General features: G+C 45.0%; 1 protein-coding gene across 2 annotated transcripts in view; it reads left to right on the plus strand.

Moving 5' to 3' along the window:
* Positions 1-17,307, plus strand: part of MGAT5 (alpha-1,6-mannosylglycoprotein 6-beta-N-acetylglucosaminyltransferase) — a 345,401-nt gene that overhangs the window by 36,994 nt on the left and 291,100 nt on the right. The window contains exon 2 of one of the 2 annotated variants that reach the window (XM_059166698.1): positions 11,078-11,127. The exons of the other annotated variant lie outside the window; for it this stretch is intronic. The gene's annotated coding sequence lies outside the window, so the exon portion shown is untranslated. The remainder of the gene's footprint in view (positions 1-11,077; positions 11,128-17,307) is intronic. 2 annotated transcript variants of the gene reach the window in all.

Below are 17,307 nucleotides of genomic sequence, written 5' to 3' on the forward strand. Positions count from 1 at the left end.
AAACGATGGTGATAATAGAGCCTACGTATGAGTGGTTGCAAGGATGACATTTTTATGCGGAGTATTTAGCCCAATGCTAACTGTTAGTAATTACGTTTATGGCCAATATTCTGCCTGAACGTCAGGGGCGTCCCTATACACTTTAAGTCCAACTCATACTCTTGATGAAGCCTATGAAGTACAGCATGATCTGAGGCCAGGCAACTTCTCTGGCCCAGTTATTCCTGCCTCCTCCTGCGTTTTCTACCCACACTGGCTTTTGTTAGCATCTCTAAAGCATCAAGCTCTCTTTGCCCCCAGGCCCTTGGCATAAGCTTGTCCTCTATGAAAAATGTTTGCTTCCTTCCCTCTTTGCTTGACCAACTCCTGCTCCTCCTTCCGATGCCAGCCTAATTGTTCCTTCTCCAGGGAAACCTCCCTGGGTGACTGAGGTGAAAGTTGGTCCCCATCATTCTCCGTGTGTTCCCCCACCACTCCACTCTTTTCTTTCATAGTCTTGGCCGCAGTGTGTAATTCTCTATTCATTTTTGTGTAGGTTTGTTTGCTCTTCAGGCTCTCCTCTGCTTTTGCCCTGTGAAGCCGAGGAAGGGCCCCCAGCACATAGCACAGGCCCATACTGCGCTCCCTAACTTGTGATGAATGAGTACTGCCCCCAGCTGGTCTTGTGAGCTTCTTGCCTGGACCCTCTGTTGATGTATGACATGGTGTGTATTTGCAGAGACCTTTCCAAATACATTTCTAGGTGATAGGTCAGCCATGGAGCTGGGGAGCTGGAGCTTGTGGTTCTCAAACTGTGGCGTGTATGAGAAACACCTGGGAGGGTGTTTCTTGTTAAAGCACGATTGTGGGCCCGCCCCCAGAGTTCCCGGTTCTGTAGACTTGGGGTGGGGCCCTCCAGTTTGCACTTCAGACAAGTGCCCAGGGGATGCCGGTGCTGCTTGCCTGTCTAGGTAGGGACCACTCTTGGAGAAGCACGGAGAGAGTAACGCTAACAATGTCCATTGGCTGGCTAGATCATGGAATGCCACACAGGAAGTAAAAGTGAAATGTGGCTAGGAGAAAAAGTGAAATGTGGCTTTTTACGGGCGATCCAGGTGAGTTTGTCCTAGTTCCTGCCCCACTCACTGAATGTAGTTTTGTGTGAGGCTAACAGCCTTAGAGTGGGAAGAGCTTTTCTTCCTACTTCCTTTGTAGCTCAGGTGGTAAAATCTACAGGTCTACAGGCTTGAGAATCTAGGGTCCGCCAGGAGAAGAATGTTTTAAAGGAGCTCGTTGTAATCATGCTGTTAAGGCCTCAAAGCTAGGACCCTAGTGGTTTGACTGAAGCTAGATTTAACTGCAGCACTTTCCTCCAGAAATTCTCGTGGAGGACATTTTAGTGGGTTCCTCTTCACTGACTGAGAACGACAAGAAAGCTCTTAGTCTGCAGTGGTCTTAGAATAGAGAGGCACTTTGCAGAGGTACCATCTCCTACCTTCCTCGACTTCACAGCCACGATGAAGTGTTTGCGGAGTTTCAGGGGCTTTTCGTAGGCTTCTGCAGCTCCTGACCCCTCTGTGTCAGAGATGGTGTTGCCAGAGAGCCTGGCCTCTGGAGTCAGAAACATCCAGGTCTGTCGCCGTTCCTGCTAGTGTGCCTTTGGGTAACCAGCTTCTCAGTTTTTCCTGTCCTGTCAACTGGGAGTGATGATATGCAGGGCAGCTCACAGTGTGGGGGTAGAGCAGAGGAATCAGCAAAATGCTGCTTGCCCTGAAGGGTTCTTGGGAAGGTAAAATACTAGTGAAAGCTGGCGGAATGCAAATACAGTCCTTAGCTGACTTAGTGGTAATGTGCAGTTGTTGAACTCTTGGTTTTGAGAAATGCATCATGGTCGCGTAAAATGTTCCCTTGAGGGAATCTGGATGAACAGTATTCCGGGAATCCGTTCTGTCTTGTCAACTTCTCAGCAGATCCAGAATTACTCCAAAAGGAAAAGTGTACTTTAAAAAGCGTTTGTGAAGCATGTAGCCAAGTGCTTGGGACTTGGTAAGATCTCAATACATGGTGACCAGTATCATGACTGCTAATACAATTACAGTTATTACTACTGATACCTTGAAGGGACATTTTAACTCATGTGTGTTGTCTGGCTGACTGTTTTACAAAGGGGATATTGGTTTCCTATTGCTACTATAACAAATGACTAATGGGTGGGCTTTAAATGACACAAATTTGTTAACTAATGGTTTTGGATGTCAGAAGTCAAAAATAGATCTCATGGAGCTAAAATAAAATCATGCATGTTTTCTGAAGGTTCTTGTTCCAGCTTCTAGAGGTAGCCCTCAATTCTGTGGCTCATAGCTCCACCTTCAAATCCAGTAATCAAATCACTTTGACTTCTGCCTCCATTACATCTGCTTCTCTGACTCTGACCCTCCTGCTGCTCTTTGATAAGGACTCTTGTGGTTACATTGGGCACATTTGGATAATCCAGGATAATCTTCCCATTTTATGATCCTTAACTTAATCATATCAGTGAAGGCCCTTTTACCTTGTAGGGTAACAGGTTAATGGGTTCTAGGGGTTGGGACAAAGTTGTTTGTGGGGCACCATTCTGCCCACTGCAAGTTGTACCTGTTCGTTTATTTCCTTGGGTGGAGTTTATGCCCATTGGCAGAGAGAGGAGCTTTGCTCTCCAGCTGTTTGAGCTCTGTGTGGGTGGGTGGGTGGGTGGGTGGGTGTCCAGTGTTCAGGCTGCTGCTTAATGTTTAATAGGGGTGTGTGTGTGTGATATACAGCTGAACATAATGTTACTGAGTGGCCATATGGTAATGGACTCTGATCCGTCCACTGTGGGCTTGATAATTTTGGGTGCCAAAATGACGACACCGTTAGGTCTTAGCAAATCATGCTAATGTATGTGCTGTTGAATCTAACCCATTAAAAGCACAGATTGTGATGTCATATTCCCTTAGTTCTTCGCTCAAGGCCTTATTCCTACCCTTTCTCTTTTCCTGTCCCTCTGTCTGTCTGGGCTGTCTAGCATGGTAGCCACTAGCCACGTGTGACTATTGAGCACTTGAAATGCAGCTCATCTGGATTGAGATAGGCTGGAAGTATAAAATACACACTGAATTTTAAAGACACAGTATGAAGAAAGGTATGTGAACTGTTTCATTAATGATATTTGATATCAGTTATGTGTTTTACTATATTTTGTATATATTGGGCTAATGAAATGCATTAGTAAAATTAGTGTCACCTGTTCCTTGTTACTTTGTAGTGTGGCTTCAGAACGTAAACCCTGACGTATGTGGCTGCCATTATATTTCCTTTGGACAGTGCTGGTCTAAATCCTACTCACAATCTGTGATTATGAGGAAGGGTCCCCGTTATTTCTGTCGGTGTCACATAAAAGGCTTCCTCAAAACTTCTCTCTCTTCTTCCCTTCTTCCCTCTTTCCACACTTTTTTTTCTTTTTTCTCTTCTTTCTCTCTGTCTCCCTCCCTCCCTCCCTCCACACTCCACACTGGGAATGTTAAATCCTCTGAATCCTGACTTTCCTAGACCCTAGGAGAGGAATGTATTGGTTCATCTCGTCTTTCCTCCACAAGGATGAATTGACTTGCATTTTTTAAAAGATTTTATTTCTTTATTTACTTGACAGAGAGAAAGAGAGAGAGAGAGAGAGCACACGCATGAGCAAGCACACAAGCAGGCAGAGCAGCAGGTGGGGGGAGGGCAGGCTCCTCGCTGAGCAGAGAGCCTGACTTGGGGCTCAATCCCAGGACCTTGGGATCAAGATCTGAGCTGAAGGCAGAGGCCTTACCCCACTGAGCCACCCAGGTGCCCCTGATTTGCATTTTTGTTAGAAAGTTCTTTACCTTGATTTCTTGTCCTAGCTCCGTGGAGTTCCCATTCATTTCTTTTTCACTGTGGTAAGAGATGCCCAGGTCCACCCTGTGTACCATCTTGAGTCTGGGACTGTCAGGGGGAATTACCTGAAGGAGTTGGCATTTAGCCTTGGGTCCATCATTTTATAACCCATGCTGGCCACCATGAAGACTGGCTTGTCTTGGGCATAATGCCCAGACAGCAGGGAGGGTGGAGGAGGAAAGCAATGAAGAACTGACAAAGGGAAAAAATACTATATGCTTCGCACTTGTGGGTTATAACAATCAAAGGTCAGATCAGTGACCTTGATGTTTACCTCTCTGGGTGTTATACCCAGATTGTTCCAATTTAATAGTAACCAACAGTATATTTTAGGATCTTTGCCCCGATGGGAGCTTCTCAAGTTTTTCATTCCTGGAAGTCTTTGAGGTAACTCCTTCCAGGTCAGGTGTCACTGAGGGGACAGAGGCTGTCTCTTCTAGCCTGCTGTCACACTGTCATTGTCACCAACAGCTTGTCTCCTTTGCTGATGACCGATTTTTAGTGAAACGGTTGAGAGTGATTTGAGAAGTGGTTTTCTTGCACTGATTTCATTAATAATTAGAAACAGGAGCCCAAACTTGGGGACTGTCTCTTGCCAAGAAGGAGCAGCAGAGATTAACTTCTCAAGGAGAGAGTGCTTTGGTGAGGCTGCACCTTAGGCACACTGCTGTGTGGGTGACGGCACCTGTGTCTGCAGTTGCTTCTGAGTCTGTCCTCACCTACAGTTGCACGGGGTGGTTATGTGCAAATGGAAGGGCTCATGATGATTGTTTCTTTTCCTTTCTGTCTCCTTTCTGTTCTCCAAGGTCAATCCACATTGCTTTATTTATACGTTTACTGAATAACACGATTTGTCAAAGGAATGTTAGTTCTTAAAGGATGTGATCTGAAGACACATAGGTATGACTGCGGTCTGATGGCACCCTTAGTGAGTTCTGTAAGGAAGAGGCTCGGTCCTCCTGCACAGGTTTGGTGGATATTAGATTAAAAGGTACTGCACCAGTGCCACCCAGCAGTACCTAACTGCCATCATGGAGATGTTCTGTGTCGGTAGCGTCCAGTAGAATAACCACTAGCCACATGTGGATATTGGGCACTTGACATGTGGCTAGTATGTCTGAGGAATTGAATTTTTAATTTTATTTGGTTGTAATTGACTTGAGTTGAGCCACATATAGTAAGTGGCTACCATATTGGACAGCACTGCTGGAGACAATGGCCAGAGATGATGGATTGCTGCATTAGGACTTGGATATAGGTTTCAGTTGGGCAGGCTTGTTTGTGAGGGGAGGGTTAAGACACCATGTACTCTAGTGGACATCAGACTGTCTAATAGATAGCATTGGAGTTGTGACATTGTCTTTAAATACTGGGATGCAAACAAGACTTGGGTCCATTGGAGCTGGATTAGGCAGGGAAGTTTCTTGGAGGAAGACGGCACGTTTGTAGCTTTCAGGTCTTCTGGAATAATGTCCAGGCAGCCATAAATGTTCCATGGGCTCTTGCTTTAGGCTTGGGAGTTTGACAGATCTGTATGAAGATGGGGGTCGCTTATGCAAACTAGGCAGCTCTTTGAACTTTAGTTTCTTCACCTGCAATTGTTATGTTAGATAACATAACAAAGTGCCTAGTGTCTTGGTACTTAGCAGGTTCTCAATTAATGTGGGCAATACTCTCAGAAATAGGATTAGCATATATGTGCGTACTGAAACTGCATGTCAAGCTTGAGTCTATGCTCTGAAGAGGGAGACCTGTCTGTTCAGTACATATTGAGCTAGGAATCCTGAGGTTGTTGCAGAGAGTCTAGAAAAGATGAGGATGTGAAGAAGCTGATTAATGCACAGAAGGACCCTTGGAAAATGGAGAATTGTTGTGTGATAAATCAATGCATCTCTACAGTCACTGCTAAGGGCACAAGTTGATGGGTGCATAGTGCAGTCTTCAGAACTCTAGCTCTTATTCTCCTCCCCACCTGGAAGAGCATTCACCAGAGTTAACAGCTTAAACCCTCTGCGTTTCTGGGCTTTTATTTGCATGGCACCTTGGATGTTTCTGGGCTTTTATTTGCATGGCACCTTGGATGCCTGCTGGAGACGGTTTCATTATCATTGCCTTATCTGCGTTCTCTGTTTACTTGAACATAAGGGTGATTTAGTATCTTACAAGAACTGAACATTGTCTTCCAGACATCATTAATCTCACCTTTCTTATCCAACCTAAGTGTGAAATTAATCAAAAAGGAAAGGGAAATTAATAATTCGCTGGTATTCACAATTCATCAGGAGACCTCACAGCAAGTATGAAATTAACTTCTCCAAATTAATACACACATCAACAAATTAAAGGTATGGAAAAGGGTTATTTATTATTTAGGAAATGCTCCTTAATGCTTCCTGCTTTGATAATTAGTTAGATGATGGGTAGTGTCTGGTGAGAAGACCGTTGAGTATTGTGAGGTTACCTTAGGACCATAGAATGCATTAAACCAACATCCTCCCCTCCCCGAGCCCCCGCCCCATATTTCATTTAGATAAATGAGGTACAGCCGGATAGCTAATGCATCCTTGTTTCCTATCAATTGGAAAAGGTGTGCCCAGACACTTGCAGTTTTGATCTCTATTTACAATAAGCTAAATTTGATCCTGGGTTCTGTGTTGCCTTGTTATGACATGTGGTATGATCAGTTTCAAAGGGTACATTATTGTGAGCACATTATGGGAAAGAATGGAGTGTTATAATTACAACTCTCTATTACAGCTTTTGCTGAGGTTGATAAAGGACAAGCTTTTGTGACTGAATTGTTCCTGTAATTACATCAGAAATAACAGGCAACAGTCACCTTCCATTAGGGGTGGGAAAGAAGGATTCTTACTATTTAAGCAGTCACATAAGGTGCTGCATGAATCACCATCAGCCTCCTCATGAGGAATTAAAAATAAAAGGAACAGCTGACATCATCCTATAGCAGGTTTTATGGATCTGAGAAATGCCAGATAGTTGAAGGAAGAGAGCCGTCCATAGTGATGCCCCAGCCCACATGTTAATAGCCTGTTGGCAGTGGTTCTCAAACTTGAGCTAGCATTCAAATCTCCTGGGCGACAGCCTAGAGTTTGGGATTCAGAAGGCGTGGGGTGAGGGCTGAGATTTTGCATTGCAAGCCTCACAGATGATGTTGATACTACTGGTTTGAGATGGCATGTTGAGAACCATTAGGCTAGGGGACAGACACAGATATAACTTGGGGTAGGTTCAAGAATTCCCCAGTGTCTGTTAAAATAATCTTGATGAAAATACAAATTGGTCTTTGGGGTGGTGTGCAAGCTTCATCAAGGGCATCTGCTCTTCGTGACATTGTGACGGAACCTGAATAGCAGATGCAAACCTAGAGAAGGGGTCTCCTGGTTCTCTTGGCCCACTGTCCTCCTGTCTTGGTAAAATCTTGGATAGACTTTGATGGATACCAGTGTCTTGAGAATTCAAGTTAGTGGTGAATTCTCAAGTTGTAAGGTGGGAATTTTTTTTCCTTTACTTGTCAATCAAACCTACACTTTAGGTGGGGACCATCTGTAGGAGAACAGTCATTTTAGCTAAGGGTATTCCAAATTCCAAGGCACCACAACATTGTCATTGTCACACCTGCCTGGCAAAATAGCTCTTCACAAGATGAAACTGTGATGTATCACGCGTTACCAGTGGCTGTGATTCTAAGCTTCCAACTGGCTCTAGGATGGCTTTTTATTATCCTACTAATTCACTGTCCTCTTCTAGCAGTAGCAGCCACAGCAGTGACAATCACGACTGTTGGTGGAGGGTTTGCTGCCTTCCCAGGGTGCTAGCTGTGCTTCTGGCTGTGTAGTGTTAGCTTGTGTGAATCCCACCACCATCCTTGGAAGGAGGCACCATGATCCCCTTTGTTTCAGACACAAGAGGATGGGGGCTGGGAGAGGCACTGGGTTGTCCTCACACAGCTTGTGAGAGTCGGACTTCTCTATTTGAGTCCAGGCAACATGAGCAATGCGGGGCAGATTTAGATTTGACTCTATTTTGGGAAACTTTCAATGGCAGTGTGATGAGAAGCCTCGCTGAATTGGAAAGATGCTAGGAGGTTTTGAAGTACGTTGCAACCAAACGTATTTAAGGTTGTGTAGGTTCTGAGGTCAAGGATTTTGTAATGGGACAGAATTTCACTGTGTGATGAATTGAGCTAATCTGCCCCACATAAGATGAAAACCATCTGAGGCCAGTATTGCAATTATTATTTTTTTTAATGTGACTCTCTGTTATTTGATAAGGAAGATCAAATGACTTAAAGCTTATAAACATGTTCATGATTTGTTTCTTGCATGTACCAGTAGGTGGTCTTAATAATTTGAAATTATTTTTGTAGGCATGAAGTTATTTGAGCAGGGCTCTACACTCCCTTCCAGCTGTTTTCTCACAGGAGTAAGTCTATGGGACAGCTTCAGTGCTATCCATGAGCCACTTTGCTTTACTAGGTTCTAGAAAATGAGAGAGGGAGAGGCTGCTTTGAGCTATGTCCATGGTTGTTTGGCATCAAGATTCTGAGATTTTCTGGAGAGACAGGGTCCATAGTGAATAAGAGGGTGAAAAACTTGAATGTAAATCTGAGACGGGGATCAGTCTGACAGCTTCTGGTGTAGACAGGCATGAGGAGTGAGGTGTGAGACCCCCGCATCTGAAATTGGCTGCCATCGTTCTCTGTCATTGGATCTAGAGGAGGTACTGCAGAGATGGTCCTTAAACGTGCGAGGCAAGAAAGTCTAACACAGATGCCTCACAGAATGCCACCCTCGAGTTCAGAGCTGGTCAAGTAGGCTATTTTGCTTCTGGGCCACTTAAAATATCTTTTCTCCCAGATAACAAAGGGCTAAAATATTGGTTGAAAATGGGATTCCAGTTTTTCCTGGCTACGTTTTTACTGACCGGCCCCCATTATCTCTGCCTTATTCTTTGTAGATTGAATTGAATTCCCATGATGCTTTATAAATGCTTTCATAGTTGAGGTGTAATTAAGAGAGGAAAGAAAAGAACAAGCTCAAGAAGATTGTGAGAGAGCCTATTAATCCCCAGAAAATAAACTTTTGGGTGAAATCTTAGCGAGTCTTGCTGTTTTGAAGAAGGGGCTTCCTTCAGTGTTTTCTTGGTCTAGAGACCGAGTCTTAGCGAGTGGTGCTGTTTTGAAGAAGGGGCTTCCTTCAGTGTTTTCTTGGTCTAGAGACCTGGCTAAAAGTGGTTGTAAATTTTTGTTAATGTTATATATTTGGCTCCTCAGGAAATGATACTTAAAATGAGTTGAACATTAAAGCTTTGCTGAGGATAGACATGAACGGCCTTTTGGTTTCATGGTGACCATGAATTTTGCTAATGATAGAGCCGAGGGTAATGCAGTAGTTCTCAGATGACTTGGCGACTAGCTGGTCTGATGCTTCTGGGGAAATCAAGATTGCGTTCTTATTTAATAGAAGTATCACTGAAGAAAAAAAAATTGAGATTTGAAAGCATGGGGGGAGGTGAAGTTGAAATTTTTGGGAGGTAGGGGTAGGGAGGGGGCACATCTTGAACATTTTTTCAATCTTACCATCTTACTGCTTGATCCCAGCACTCAGTCAGAAAATTGCCATGCAATGCACCACTTGAGATGTTGAAGAAAACCTAGAGTAGAGGGTAAAAGCACTGAAAGTCCGCCTGTGTCATTTAGGTCTGAGGCACACGGGTATTTGTTTTGTTAGCCCACACCAATACCCGTGAATGAAAGGGTTTCAATGCTGACCAAAATGCTTGGGATCGTTTTCTTAAAATAGATCCTGATGACGGGTCTTGGTAGAGTTAGCAGGTTTTTTTTTTTGTCACAATATTGTGCTTCCAGAAACCATTCCTTCACCTCAGAGCTGTGTCCAGATGGGAGGCTGTGTCCAAGTGGGGGCCGTGTGGTCCCTGGCATTGACTGCATTCTTTCTAACCTTCCATCCTTCTTGAGTAAAAGTCTGTGCGGCAAGACTGCTGGATGGAGTCATTGCGTTTGGAAGGGCTCCAGGTGGAACCCCCTCTCCCCAGTTGCCCCAGGGTGCAGCCCCCTTTACTGCTCAGACCATTGACTGGCACGCAGATGTTCCTGCTGTGAAGGGTAGTTGAATGCTGTAGACCACATAGAGAGGGAATTGACTTGTTTAAATTTTAAAAATGACAAAACTCCGACATTTCTTAGCAGGACATGGTACATCTCTGCTGTGAGGTCCTTCACCGGTCAGAGCAGTCGCTTAGTCTTAAGAACACTTTGGGCAGTCAGCTTGGTCATGGGTCTGTGCAACATGGTTGTTATTTTTTTCCTCCCTCCTGCTTTCCCTCCTTCTCTCTTTGCCTCCCCCACTCCCTCCCAAACTCTCAGTTTTATAATTCTCTGATGATAAATTCCAGGAGTATCAGAAACATGCTGAATAGATCTATTAAAGGACATGTTCCCCTCTTTTCTTTTATAAAGGAGTATTTTAGAGGGAAGACACTAGCTTTATCAGAAGCATATAGTAGATCTGTTTCTAAAATGCTTTCACTCTTTTTAAAAAAATGTTATTCTTCAAGGTGAAGTTGCCACAAGTAATCTGTTACATTTGAATGAACAGGCTTGCAATTCAGTTGGGTTTATCTCCTCTTGAAAACTCCTTAGGTTTTTTGTGATAGAGCTATCTGTTTTTCAAATTGTGTGTATACATATACTTGAAACTGTGTGTGTATATTAATGCAGGCTAGTCGGGAAGCATTAGAATTGGTGAAAGCTTGGGTTTAGTGCCTCCTGAGACTTGTAACAAAGAGAAGTTTTGTGCAGAAGCTCCATCTTTGCCAAACGTAGCCTTACTCCTGCTAAACTAATAATGGTTGCATTTGAATCTTAACACATGAGATAATACAGTTTATTATTATTATTATTATTATTATTATTATTGGTAATGCCTTTGGGTGTTGAAGTGATAGGGCCTCCCAGCTAGCTGCTTTTAGGTTATTTCTTTTTGGGAGACTACATCGAAAGGCAGTTGGGTTGCAAAACAGGAGAAGCAAAGTCTGTAGATGATCTTTGTCAGCCTGTTTGCAATAGATCAAATTGTTAAAAAGGAGAAACTTAAAAATGTCTTTGTCCTTGTGGTTTCAGGAGTGATTACTGTTCTAAAGAGGACATTGGAGGAGGATCCATTAGGTCATGTAAGTATTGACGTAGCAGATATCCATGTGGCTTATCATAGACCCAGGATATTTGCCCTTGGGAGGGAGAAGTTCCAATAGTTGAGTCAGATGTTGGCCATTTGGAAGAGTCTAAATACGGACCCCTAGTCCCAAAGGGCTGAGGGGTGCCTCTCCCAGTGCCACCCCAATCCTCAGGGGACATCTTCAGCTCTCTGGTGAAGGCCTGGTGGGGTTTAATCTTTTGAGACAATTGGGCAAGGATATTTTATCTGTGTAGAATTAGTAAAGTGACTGTAGCAGAAGGTCATTTATTGCTTTATTCAATCATGATCAAACACGACTTTATTTAGCATGATTCCCTTCCATAGAATGGCTGATTCCTTCAGAGCAGCCCAACCGAAATCTGACACAGAGGATCATGAGGTGAATATAAGTAAGACCAACGAAGAGCGTGATTGCCAAAGACCGCACAGTCTCTGAACTGTGTATCAAGGAACTCAAGAAGTACACTTTTCTAAGTCCTCAGTTAAGGACGTATTTTTATGGAGGAAGAAATTTGCTAAGTATTTCTTTATTTGAAACATCTGAGTAGTCCATAGTGCCTAAAGTCCCCACCCAAGCTACCCTTGAGAGTTTCCTTGGTAAATGAGTTGTTAACTTGGGAGCAGACTATCCAGATTTCGCAGCCTGCTAGGATTTGGGTGTCAAGGCTATGAGGCTTATAAAATGAAACTTTAAACATTGCTAATTCCTGTTTCTTTTATGTATGTGGGTCTTTGAACAAACTTTGTCTCTAACAACATCACAGGAAAAAGAAAAATACCACCACAAGGGGGAAAAAAAAACTATCCCAGCAACTCACAAACAGACAGATGTCTGATGTGAATAAAAGCCTTAATGTTAGAGCCAGAAAATGATGTGACCATGTGACTTGTATCAGCAGCTTCTCTCTAGCTGTCACCTTGAGAATTTGTCCTGCTAGGAGAGACCAGAGAAACAAGAAGTGTCTCCTTCAGAACCACAAAGGGAGTTTGAATTTCTGAGGACATGGGATTTTGTCTAAGATGGAACAGGCCTACTCAATCCATCCTTCTCCGTCCCCCACGCCCCCATAGGGTACACACATCACTTAATTAGAATGGGACTTCATTTCACGGACCACACAACTTAACAGTGTATCTTCAGGAGTCTGTTTTGGCAGTTAGTTCACTGTTGACAGATAGGGCAAGTTCACGCACTGCCCGCTGAGATTTGCCAGGCATGGCAGCTGTGGATAGCGGGCTGACGTCGCGGAGACCTGGAGCTGGGTCTATGTCCCTGATACCCAGCTGCTATGGCGTATGCTATGGGAAGGATAAATATGTGTCTTTCTGCCTTTCCTTGTGCTGCAATTTTTTTTTCTTTTCTTTTTTCTTTCTTTTTTTTTTTTTTTAGTGTCCGTATCTGCCCCCACCTCCCCTCCTCTCAGCTCTGCACTGTGTGGGGTTGACAGCCTTCACGGAGCAGGCAGACGCGTTGGCATCGTGTGGCACTCCTGGGCTATGTCTATCTGCCACCAAATATGTTGTCACCTTCCCTCTTGAGCATGCCATATCTAGCTGCCTTTGGAGGGGCCTCTTGGCTCCTTTGGGAATAAGTACTGAAAGAGCAGCTGTCTGTCAGCCTCCTCCAGAGCCGTCGAATTGGGCTATTGTCAACCTGTTGTTGGAGGAGTTCCCAACACAGCAGACTTGGCTGTCATTGACATTTATAACTTGAAAGCCGTATCACAGATGAGTTTGCGTTTCTGATAATCCCTTAAATAGCCTTCAGAGTCTGCAGCACGTGGCCTGCATACACTGGGGCAAGCCCCAGGAGTGTGGAAATAGTTGGGTCTTCCTGGAGGGAGAAGCAGCAGGTCACCATTCCACCCACAGCATCTCCTTTCTGACTTAGGTAGGAGAAAGTTGCTCTGGCTTTGTGCTTAGGTTTCTGCATGACCATAGGAGTCCTTTTAGGTCAGGAAAATTGGCTTCTAAGAACTAATGACTCTTGAACTCTGATTACCACAGAGCCTGTGATCAGAGAGGAAAATTGATGTCAGAAAAGGTTTTTTGAAGGGGTTGGTAGATTCCATACCTGTTTTTGTTTTGTTTTGTTTTTTTGGTGCTGTAATACTTCAAAGAACCATATTCTAACTTTGATTTCTTGAGACATGACCAGAAGAGAAAGATGCAGTGTTGGTGGTGAAAATAAAACCAGAGCCACACCAGTAGATCTCGTGAATACATATTGCCAGAGAAGGTGCAGAGTAGAATCAAAATGGCTTTTACTTACTATGGGTCTGTTTAGACTGTAAATTCCTTGAGGGCTATGACTGGCCTTCTAGTCTTCCTACCGCCAGTGGCTAGCACAGAACCTGGCCCATGGCCTCACGGTAAGCTGAGTAAATGAGTATAAAGAAGGAAAGATTTGAGGTAGAAGACGTGTGTGTATGTGTGTGTGTGTGTGTGTGTGTGTGTGTGTGTGTTTATCCCAGTAGTACAGACATTGAAATATGTTAATCATCAAATCCAGATTATGGGATTTAAAGTTAATGATGTTTTCCTGTTGGCGTCAGAGATGAGTCATCTTAGAAGAGGCAGGGGCTTTGATGGCAGTGAGATGCGATTAAAATGAAACACCTTCACTGCCTGGGCTTAGATTTCCTTCTGTGGTTCCCAGGACATTTGTCATGGAACAGGAAATGTCAGCACCTGACCTCGGCTGTGTGCTGCGCAGCTGAGTCCCATGCATCGTCTGCTAGCTCGCCTGGAATGGGGCAGGAACCAGCTCTTAAACTAGCATAATGGGGGCAGCAGGCTTTGGGAAGATGGTTAACAAGAGGAATGTGTGTGACCTTCCTGGCCCTTTGCCTGTGGTGCACATGGGCTTCTCGTTCCTCTTTCTTTGACCTGGCAGGTGCCCCGGAGCCTGGGGAATGGCCTGCAGGAGAGCCACTGCCCAGTACAAATGAACAGGCATGGAAGATGAAAACCTACTTCCCTCCTGGGCCGAGGGAAGGGTGTGTTATGGCCATGGGGACAGAGGTCAGAGCTGTGGGCAGCCATGTGTCTTGTCACCAGGCCACTCGTAGAGGAGCAGAGCGGTTGTCTTCACGAGGCATGTCTGGCTTTGGCCGGATCTAATGAGAATCCCCGGGTTGTAGCAAGAGGTTTCCAAACAACAGCATGTATATTTTATCTGATTTTATTTGGGAAAAAAAAAAATGAAATGGTGAAATATTTCAGGTATGCAGAAAAGTGCAGAGACTTGACTAAAACACTCGCTCGTGTTACCCTCCCCCCGCCCTTCCTCCATATCTCAGGGGTCCCCTTTCTGATGCCACTAATGACAGATGTCTTATCAACTGTGGAAGATGTTTATGTTTTACGGTGGATTTACCATACTTCTGTCCCTGGAACTTTTTAAACATGGGGTCTGCCTGGAACCTAGACCCACACAGAGCCCCAGCGCACCCACACTCTGAGGATGGTTGGTGCTCCTAGGATCTCCCCTGACCTGTGGTTTCTTTTGCTCATTCTGTCATTCTGTTCTGGCCATCCTTGCCATCAATCTGCTTTTCTCTCCATTCAGTTTCAAGGAGATGCATATATACTTATTTTACTTTATTTTAAAGATTTTATTTATCCGCGCGCAAGAGAGAGAACACGTGAGCAGGACGAGGGCAGGGGGAGAAGCAGACACCTCGATGAGCAGGGAGCCTGATGTGGGGCTCCATCCCAGGACCCCGAGATCATGACCTGAGCTGAAGGCAGCTGCTTGAACAACTGAACCACCCAGATGCCCCAAGACGCATACATGTTTAAATCCCTCTCTGCAGCCAGTTCAGGACTCCCTGTAATGGGCAGTTCCGCTGGTACTGCTTGGCACAGCTAATGCTATCTCCACATCCAGGGCCTTTCCTGTGACGAAGGCAGCTCACATCCGCAGACTTGGTGCCGCACACAGAGCACTCACTCTGATAAGAACTTCTCATTTCTCCCAAAGCCAGTGTGTGATCTCTCTGCAAACGTCCACCTCCCTGGAGGAGGGAGGCCAAGGCCATTTTATTTTGCCTCTCAGGCTTAGAGTGATGTATGGACAGCATCTGTCGGGCAGGCTGAGGCTCTCTCTCGGGTTAATTAACATGGGTAAGGCCCACTGACAGGTTTCTAGTCATTTATTCTCTTACCATGACCATTTTCTGGGGTTGGAGTCCTGCGTTATTTTAGCTATGTTGATGGGTGATTGGCCGCTTAACTCTTCATTTTGATTTGAGCCTCACGATGGCTTACAGGAATCCGCAGAGGCGGCTCACGCATCAGGAAGGCTGCTGGGGAGCTTGCCACCATGTAGCTAATAAGATACTGCCTTGAAGCCGGGGCAGGGTGGGGGGGTGTGAGGGAGTTGCCTCACCAGGAGGATGGAGGAGAACCCAGGAGAGGCAGGAAGGGTTGGGGAAGGCAGTGCAGGAACCTTGGGAATTTGGCTGAAGAGTTTGGGGATTCTGGGTGATTGGAGGAACAGAACGGTTTTTTAAAACTTCTAAACCATCCTGAGTTGACATGATACAAATAAATGACCAGGAAGTGAAATTAAAAAAAAAAAAAAAAAGAAAAGGTGGTCCAGAATACAAAGCTTTAGTTATGTTAGTGGATTCAAAGACAGAAAATTACCCTGTCACATTAGCATAAAAGTTTCCAAAATGTTTACCCTCAAGTTGAGCACTTACTCTCCATAGAGTTAATACTTTGTGGTCTGGCCCTGCTCTCTGGACCATCCTCCCCCTCCACCTGGAGTAACACTTACTTAGGATTTGTGGGTCTTTTCTTGGTGTTTTTTTCTTTTTTTTTTAAGATTTATTTATTGGAGAGAGTGGGGGGAGGGGCAGAGGGAGAGGTAGACTCTCCAGGCAGATTCCCCGTTGAGCACAGAGCCCAACATGGGGCTCAATCCTACCACCACAAGATCATGACCTGAGCCAAAATCAAGAGTCGGACGCCCAACTGATTGAGCCACCCCGGCACCTGAGCTCTGTGCCTCTTATTCTGTGAGACCCGCCCTGACCTCTCTGCATCTTGTTTTTTATGCTATGAAGTAAAAGTTGGTTGGCGCAGCACTGTTCTCCCTGACAGGAAATGAGGGACCAGGAACGGGTGCTTGTTCCTGAGAGTCCTACCCAAATGGGTTTCCTTTCGGAGATCTTTCTAGAAGGACGTGCTGAGGATTATTTCATATACCCCCCAGGCCGCCTTAAATAAATATCCAGCCAGCTCCTTCGAAAGGTGTGTGTCCTGCGTTGATGACCTTCTGTAACAAGCGGATCTCTCTGCATGTGTGTGTGGGTCTGTGTGTGCAGGCAGGTGGCACCCAGTGTTTTCTCTAGTTGATAGTTTTAGCCAGGTGGGGGTGGCGTAAGGTAACGATTCCTTTCATGAAGTCCTTTACTGAGCGAGGCCATCTAGGCCCTCCCCAGTTGACCCTGTGGTGGTGTCCATGGTAGCCTGTGGAATGGGGGGGACCAGGTATAGGATCCCGCCTGGAGGAGGTTTCAGCCGGGCCGGCAGCGGATAGTCCCTTGCCATTTGTACTCCATTGTTTCAGACTCCCATCACCTGGCCACATCTCTCCAGAAAATGTAGTCTAGCCATGTGTCCCGGGAGGTAGACAGTGTGGGTTCAGTGAGCCACGAGCATTGTCCATAGCTTCCCCGACTCCTGATTTCCTCATTCACTTACCAGAGTCGTTGCACTATTGCATTCTTTTATCCACATGAACTCTTTTATTCCTCTTTTATGCCTGCTTGTGATGATGGCCAGGCATTACATTTTCATGCACTGGGCTGAGAAACAATGGAAAGAGAAGAGAATGGAAGTTCCCTCAGTTCATGGATAGTGATTACACAGGCTGCTGTCAGCAGCTGGGAATGGCCAGTGCTGACTACAAGGGAATATTGGCTATGCGCCATAGGCCGCATTTGGAGGTTTTTTAATCCAGCTATTTATGAGTTGAGAGTAATGCTTAGTCTTTAGAAAGTAAATAGCACTTAAGCACAAGGAAGCCATGGGTGTAGGGGCAGCCAGTGGCCCATGTGGAAAGGTGGCCAAGGTAATATAATTTGATAAAAAGCAGGAGTAGCTCTAATATTTTTATATGTGCACTTTTTTTCCCCCTGCA

The sequence above is a fragment of the Mustela lutreola genome, chromosome 3, assembly GCF_030435805.1.
Source record: "Mustela lutreola isolate mMusLut2 chromosome 3, mMusLut2.pri, whole genome shotgun sequence".
Lineage (NCBI taxonomy): Eukaryota > Metazoa > Chordata > Mammalia > Carnivora > Mustelidae > Mustela > Mustela lutreola.